Raw genomic sequence first — 8062 nt, forward strand, 5'->3', positions numbered from 1 at the left:
TTCATGCTCCACTTCACATATCCTAGGCTCACCTTTTAAACTTAGCCATTGCTCTGGCAACAAGCTGCACCACAGCTGCACAGAATACCTCTTGCTTTCTGGGAGCTACTACTCTGTGATCCTTAACCTCTCTGTGTCCCAGTTTTAGCATCTGGAAAAGGGGCATGATAATGGCACTTACTTCATATGGTTGTAGTGAGGATTATATGAGTTAATAAATGCAAAGTATGTATAACCGTGCCTGGCACAAAAATAAGAATTATAAAAAAGATAGACATTACTATTATTCTAAGTATCATAATTATTTCAGTTTTATTCAGTTTTATTCTTACTCTGTCTAGGGTTGGGTGCCAGAAGAGGGAGACTGGGCTTCTTAGCTCTGAGTCTGCCAAGCTGCCACGGATGGGAGTTGACTTGAGCCCTCAGGCCTCAGGGGTGGGAGGAGTGGGGCAGGAAGGACAAGAATTCCATTTACTGAGGGTGCAGAGTCTCAGAGAATTCTTACAACGCCTCAGGGAGAAGGTACTCATACTACCTTCTTTTTAGATAGGAGGAAACCAAGGTTTAGAGAGGTTGGAGGACTTGCTTGAGGTCACATGGCCAAGAGCGGCTGATCAGGCCTGACCCACGGAGCGTGGGCCTGGTACCTGGGGCCACCAGGTGAGGCTGCAGAGGTGGTAAAGGGAAGGGCATGTTTCTGTTGTTACCTGATTGATACTGTCCAGGAAGAAGAGGGAGCTAGCCGACAGGTGCCTCCCAGCCCCCTGTACCTGCCCACAGACGCCCCAGGGGATCACCTGTCGGGGCTGTGAGAGGAAGGCGGGCCCTTGAGCTCTGCTTCCCTAAAGTACAACCAGGTGGCTGGGCTCCAGGTGAGGTGGGTGGGGAGTAGGGGTGTTGGAAATAGCACTGGGCCAGGAGTCAGGACCTGCATTTCAGGCCTGGCTCCCTGGGCAAATTCTAGCACCCAATCCAGGGCCTGCTGGGCAATGGGTGCTCCGTGATTATTGCCGAACAAATGAATGAATGAACCAGTGCATGAATAACATGGTCCCCGCTGTCAGAGAGTTTCCAACCTGGAGGACACAATCATAAGTCTCCGCAGAGAGCAGCAGGTGCTATGTCAGGCCTGTAGGCCAGAGCACAGGGGTTGTGGAGTCAGCCCAGGAAAGTGCCCCTGTGACCTGGGACAAGGATAAGGGGGATTCCAGGAGGCAGAGAAGGGGGAAGAGCACGGAGCCTGAGGCTTGCTGCATGCACAGAGGTTTAGAGGCGGGGCCAGTTTAGTATCTGAAAGATCCTTATATTCTGCAACATATTCTGTTCTGACGTCTTCCCTCCATTCTCCCAAAGCAGAACTCCAAACTGTACAGTTATCTATAAATTGGCCCACCTCCCCAGCACGGGATTTCTAAAGTCTGGCCTCATACAAGGAGCTGGTTTAAAACAGAGATCTGTCAGCTCCCAGGCCCCAGGGTTCGTCTCTACCCAGCAACTGTAACAAGGCCTGGGACCAACCCAGCCCTCAGGGAGGTCTGGGCCCGGACCTCTGTCCTCCTCCTTGGCTGCCCAGCCCCCACCACGGTGTTTACACATCCCCTCCCCACTCCCTGGCGGCAACGCCCCACTACCTCTCCCTACTCCTCCCTGGCGAAATGCCACCACCTCTCCCCACCCTGCCCTGGCCAAACACAGGCAGAGGAAGCTGGAGAAAACCAGACGGGCAGGCCTCACGAGGTGACAGTCAGGCCTTAAGGAACCCAGGAAGAAGAGGGTGACATGGAGGTCACTGGGGTTCCCCGAAGCCAGAAAGACATGGAGAGAAGCTGCTCTCTGCTGGAAGCCGAAGAGCAGGGAGTCTGGCCCTTTTTGCTCCCCGACAAAAGTTCCTGTGAGAGTGAAGAGAGTGATGGCAGCCATCATGATCCTTTGCATCTTTACAGGGCTTTATAGTTTACAGCCCCTGCTTACACAAGGTATCTACTCTAACAGAGATGCAGCAACAGGAGGGGAAACCAGGTTCACCCACAGTCACACAACGGCAGGTGGAAGGTCCACGTCCAGGCCACAGCTCCACCCCAGAGACTCGCAGGCCGATGTGCGCTGAGGAGCTTCAGACCCTGCTGGCCTGGGGCACTTGGATGTCAGGACCACGCTTCAGAGGCCTTTTGGGATTCCAGGGAAGGAATGGGCTAATAAAGGTGATGACCATGATGAGCACGTTCCTCAGTCATAGAGCTTTTACCCCACGCTAAACACCCACTTGTGTCTTTGAGCACCTCACAACACCTCTATAAGCAGACATCACCATTTCACTGAGGTAACCGAGGGTTAGTGAGATTAAGCCATTTAGCTGTTAGTAAGGTTCAGTTAATTAGTAATCCTGTTAGAACCAGGATTTGAGACCAGGAAGGACCATCCCAGAGTTTGATTTCACAAACACTGCCCTACACTGCCACCCATGAATAACCATCCGGAAACAACATGGCTCCCCTTCACTCTCCCACTTTAAGTGGGACCTCTTCCCAAATTTCACTGACTGGGCCCCCTGCTGGCCAGCCAAGGGTTACATGATCCCCACAACAATCACTGACTACCACCTAGTGGTGTCACGTGGAATGTCACATTTCTATCCCTTTACCCGATTTTTACGATGTTCACTCCTTATCCCCAGGGCCTGCAACAGTGCCTCGCACAAAGAAGACATTCAATAAATATTTGTTGAATGAACTTAAGTGATTCTTAGAGGAAAAAGAAATATAAGCTAGGAAAACTAGAGCATTGGTCGCCCCAGCTTTTTTATTCCTAGAAGCATCCCAGGCCCATATTTTATGTTCCCTGACAGCAGATCTGAAGGAACAAAGAACCAGACGGAGAAGCTGGCTCTCCTCAGTCAGATGAAGGTGGCGGCAGACTTCCCTGACCTCACAGCTGCTAGAAGCCCTACAACTCCTATCTCCATGATCCCCTGACTTTCCGAGGAATTAGATCTTGTCTAAGCAAGAGCAGTTTGACCTAACAAGGCAAAGGAATGGAAAGAAAAGAATTCAGTAAGTCTTTACTTTCCTTCTCTTCTAATTCCAGTAGAAAGTCAGCTCCGAGCTGCCTTGAAGCAGGAGGTCCTTCCTGGAGCTCCTGACTCTAAAATGAACTCCTGGTCCTCTGGCTAGGGCCCTGTAGACGAGGCTGCCTGATGTGGTGTTATCAAGAGCCTGAGAAGCCGTGTGATTTCCTCTGCAAGGACTATGAACAACCATAACTGGATGAGAAAAGCACAGCGCTCTCACAAGGGAGTCTCCCACTTCCGGTCCTCCCCTGCTCTCCCCAGATTGACTTCTCTTTCCTGTTCTGAAGTCTTGTGACTGTTCTTCCCTCCATCCAGCCAGTTCAGGTTAATCTTGATCCATTTCCTCCTGCAGCCCCTGGCTGGGCCACCATAAGTCAACCATAATTCTGATGACGCAGCCATTGTCTTCCAGCCCGGGCTGTGAAGACACAAGAGATCGGTGGAGCCCACTCTCCAGTGACTCCTGTAACCCAGCGACTTTTCTGTCCCCACTCCTAGCTCCAGTTTATTCTGCTTCCACGTTCCTGGACTCCCCTGTGATTCTCTAGGTCACAGTGGCCTGCTCCCCCATTCCTTCAAAATACCGCTCCCTGACTTGCGTGGTCATTGAGAACTGAATCTAAGTCAACTCCAGATGAGTTCCATTTCCCACAAGGACTGGGCTTCTTAAATACTGTGTTAAGTTTTAAAGCAGACTACCCTGCCAAATATTCTTCATTCTCCATTTTGTTTTGTTCTGCTATGCCCAGGGGTTTCTCACAGGCCTTAAAATTCTCTGCCTAGAAGGAATTCCCCATCCTCACTTTTCCAAGTCATTTATTCAATTGCTAAGTCACTCATGCTTGTGGATACAAGTGCATATACTTAAATTTTTTTTTTTTTCCTGAGCATTGGTTCAGGCACTGTCCCAGGCACTGGGACTCAAAGACATGGTCCTTATTCTCAAAGCACTCACAGTGCAATAGGAGAGAAATATGTCCTCAGATGCTTAAAGTACTATGTGATCAGTGTTTTCATATCGACATATCTGTGGCTGTGTGAGCAAAAGATAGGTCCAAATTAAATTCGTTTTAGCAAAAATAGATATTACTCGTTTAAACAACTGAGATTCAGCAAGAAACCTTGGCTCCAGGCATAGTGGGTTTCAGAGTTCAGATGATACCATCAGGATGCACCCCCCCCCCACCCTGGGCTTGGTTTCATTGCATGTGCTTGGCTTTCAGCGGCTGGTGATACCCACATGGAGTAGAATGAGAAAAGGTTCAGATACAGGGATGAGCCACACTCTCCCAAAATATAACTGCAAATTCACATAGTAAAATTAGCTACACATACACTTTCACATACACTCTTCCACACAACAAAACTATTCTTTATAAGGACTTTCTAAATGACATTGCCCTGCATGCTCAACTCTAATGAAAAGAATTCGAAACACAAAATTTTGGGCCGGGGAGGGCACCTAGACTGATAAGTATATCACAGGGATGGAAAGGGGAGCCTCTGGGAACCATTAAGGACCTGATAGATGAGAGTCTTTGGGATCAAGCTTGGCCTTGGGAGAGAACCCTATTTGAGATCTCCATTCTCTTTGGTAGAGAACAGGTCCAAGGGGGGTGGGGGAGGGCACAGGGGGGGAGAGAGGCCTCCACAGGCACCAGGGACTTCTTAGTTTTAGACTCATCACTGCTGGAAAGCATCTCATTTTACAGAGAAGGAACTGAGACCAAACAGATTCCATAATTAATAATTATTAAATTGGAAATACACTATACATTACAAAACAGCATATTGGATATTTTGTGTGCATAGACCAAAGTATTTGTGCAGTTGTTTCCATTGTAGAAGTATGGCTAGAGATTTATATTTTCATTTATATTCTCTATATTCTCCTCTCGGCAGCCTGAGGGACTTTTCTGAAGCACAGAGCTGATAAAGTTACTTCCTTTGATGGAATCCCTTTTGCTCTCAGAAGGAGATTCATATTTCCTATTATGGCTGCTAGAAATAGAATTCTGGGACAACCCAAATGTCAGAAATCGAAGAGAAGTGTCCCCATGAAAAGCTGGGACCTCCAAAGACTAAACCTTTCGTGTATTTCTCATTAGTGAGAAATAAACTACCAAGAAATTGCTTGATCAAGCTTGGCTCTGGGTGAAGAAACATTCTCTCTCTTGAGAATTTGTAGCCACAAGTCAGTATCATGTTGTGGTCCTAACACTTCAAATGATAGATGAGATTTCTGGGGACATCCTATAAAATGAAAGCCATGCTGGGAAGGTCCCCCAGTCAAGTAGCAAAAGAAAACAAAAGACCTCTCTGGAGGAGCTTGGCTATAATTCAGCCCTCAAAGGATTCCCACAGATAAAGTCCCAAGGAAAGTGAACAGCTCAGGATGCCTGGGTGGCTCAGTCCGTTAAGCATCTGCCTTCGGCTCAGGTCATGAACCCAGGGTCCTGGGATCAAGCCCTGCATCAGGCTTCCTGCTCAGCGGGGAGCCTGCTTCTCCCTCTGCCTGCCACTCCCCCTGCTTGTGCTCTCTCTCTCTGACAAATAAATAAATCTTAAAAAAAAAACTACTAGAAATTAATACCGTAAAAAGTGAATTTAAAATTCAGTGACTGGATTAAACAGATTAGACACAGTGCAAAAGAGACTAGTAACCTAGAAGGTGCATCTGTAGAAATTACCCAGAAAGCTGCCCAGCATACAAAGAGATGGAAAATAAGAAAGAACTTAAGTGATATGGAAACACAGAAAAAGATACTTGAACGTATATTGAATTAGACTCCCAGAAAGAGATAGTAATAAAAATCACGGTAAGAATTAGCAAGTATGTAAGACTTACTATGAGTTCCTATTCTAAGCTGTTACATAATTAATCCATTAATCTTCACAACAAACCTATAGTTTTGGGTCACTGAATAAGTGAGTGAATAAATTTTTCTGATTGTTTTAAATGCTTCACAGTTAAGTTTTTAAAGGGAATGGCAAGGAACTCAATTTGGCCGCAACATGGGCACATGAGAAGAAGCCATAGGAGCTTCGGCCAAAAATATTAGCTGTCTCTAGCTGATCTGAAAAATGAGCTAGCTAACAAATATCATGATGTAGAGGGAGAATGGTGACAATGTGTGCAGCGTGCTAACACATTCCTTATCTTTTATAAGGGAACTCGATATTCCCTGCTGTTGTTTTTGACAAATCAAAAGCAGAAATATAGTTTTATTATACAAAGCCATAATATTAGCATCTAAAAGAATTAAGAATGGAAACTGGATATACTGGTTGCTATTGGGAAATGAGAGTAGGAGAGACTTCACGTTTCACTTTATACACTCCACTGGCATTTGAAATAGAACTAATGTGCATACATTGCTTCCGTGATTAAATTTAAAAAGATCAAGTGAGCCAGGTCATGCAGGGCCTTGAATGCCAAGCAAACAATTCTTTAGTTATGGAAGCTCATGCGGCTTGGTGGATGGTTTACTGCCCAGGCTCACCGAGGGCAGCAAAAGGCTCCAGGACAGCCATTCCTCACAGTGACGGGGACCGGCTGGGGTAGGATGGGGAGAGGCCGAGATAGGTGATTGGAGTCAGGGCAAATGAGAAACATCTCGTGAAGTTTCTTGCCTGACACATCTCCGTTATCTCATTTGCCGGTGTCCTTTGCACAGGAAATCACAGGGGCTGTCCAGCATCTTGATAAGCCTCAGGCGGTCACCAGATTTCACGCCTGCTGCCTCAGACCCCTTGCCATCCAGAGAGTAGAGAAGCACTCTCCGCTGTTTCTCAATCTCAGGAAAACTCTTCTTTTTCTATTCTCTACCCCCAGCAAGAAGAATGGTGCTCTGGTAAGAATTTGATCAAGAACTATCTTCTTTCAAAGACAGTTTTGTTTTCTTCCTCTATGTCTGCATGCTTGTGAATTCATCTTAAGGGAGGGCGTACCGGAAGCCAGGGGCACCTCCCCGCAAATCAGGACACATGAAGCTTCCTCATGGAGGCTTTGGGTGCTGGTAACTTGGACTGTGGGAGAGCCACACGGGGTCCACCAGGCTCTTTTGGCTTCTTTCCTATCTCCTTATACTCTCTCTTTCTCTCCAAACGTTCAAATCTGCAACTATGGAGAGATGTATTTTGCTAATTTTAATTCAGGGAGCAAGATGGCATCTGGCAAGACATTCCAAATCTAAATTGTTTTTTTTTTGTTTTAAAGATTTTTTATTTATTTATTTGAGAGAGAGAGAATGAGAGAGAGCACATGAGAGGGGGGAGGGTCAGAGGGAGAAGCAGACTCCCTGCCGAGCAGGGAGCCCGATGCGGGACTCGATCCCGGGACTCCAGGATCATGACCTGAGCCGAAGGCAGTCGCCCAACCAACTGAGCCACCCAGGCGCCTGCTAAATTGTTTTAATAACATCAGGTTTCACAGATTTGCTTGCTATTCAAAGGTGGTTTTTTCCCCTTTGCATCCTTGTATCCGACATTGTTCAAGCAGAAAATATAGGGCACAAACTAATGGGGTAATTGAGGAGAGTAATGAAAGGACCGGTTACACAGGAATGGGCAGAGCTAAGGGAAATCTATAAAGGATTCTGCTGAAGACCCTTCTGCAACAGCCAAGTCCCACGGTTCCTTGGGCAGTGAGAGCCGCCTTCGTGGGACTCTGCAGACCTGCCCTTGACATTGCCCTTCCTACAGCCACCGCCTGGACGGGGTATGGGCGTGAGGGGCTGAGGCAACTGTCTTACAGAGGTGTGCAAGGTTTTCTGTGCCAAGAATGCCAAGCAGTTCGGGCCGGGGACCAGGTCTTTAGAATACTTGCACCCTGAGAAGCCCTGGCCGGGCTCCTGGCACCATCAGAAGGGGATCGACCAATAGCAGGGCCCAGAACCATCCCCGTGTGCAGCCTCCCTTCTGCCCAGCGGCAGCCCTCACCCTCCCAAAACTGAGCTGTGCCAAATCCGCGGTTCTGGGAAGTGGAGACATGTT

Source organism: Leptonychotes weddellii, chromosome 11 (genome assembly GCF_054177405.1).
Source record: "Leptonychotes weddellii isolate Sample4059 chromosome 11, ASM5417740v2, whole genome shotgun sequence".
NCBI lineage: Eukaryota > Metazoa > Chordata > Mammalia > Carnivora > Phocidae > Leptonychotes > Leptonychotes weddellii.